Raw genomic sequence first — 504 nt, 5'->3', positions numbered from 1 at the left:
TAGCATTTCTCCATTTAATATGTATTATAAATGTTGATATTGTCTATTTTTTTATGTGTGGGATTTTTTTTTTCAAATATGAGAGGTGGGATAAGAATTTTAAGAAATTGCTAAATTGGGATGTATTAATAAATTACAATAGAGGACTAATCCGAGATGAGTGCACTCTATGAATCCATGCTATGATGATAAGCAAGTTAGGTGTTTGGATCCTCATACATATTATCATGATTTAAATTAGAGTTTTTGTGGGTTAAAGTTTTACAAAAGAATATTATTTTAATGTTAATCTTATCTTAGGTAATACCCAAGAAAATTGTCAATTAAGAAAGCTTGCTTTTATTATACTTGTATTTATTCAATGATGAATGATATCTTACAATTTCAAAATGTAATTCAAATGAATAGATGAATCAAAATTAATGAGCATGAAGGTATATTCAAATAGGCAATCATTTTTGTAAGTGATGATGTAGAATCTTAAGGCATGTTAGGACTCATGAT

This window comes from Dendrobium catenatum, unplaced genomic scaffold (assembly GCF_001605985.2).
Source record: "Dendrobium catenatum unplaced genomic scaffold, ASM160598v2 fragScaff_scaffold_635, whole genome shotgun sequence".
Lineage (NCBI taxonomy): Eukaryota > Viridiplantae > Streptophyta > Magnoliopsida > Asparagales > Orchidaceae > Dendrobium > Dendrobium catenatum.
The sequence above is the reverse complement of the archived record's forward strand: the minus strand, read 5'-3'. Positions refer to the sequence as shown.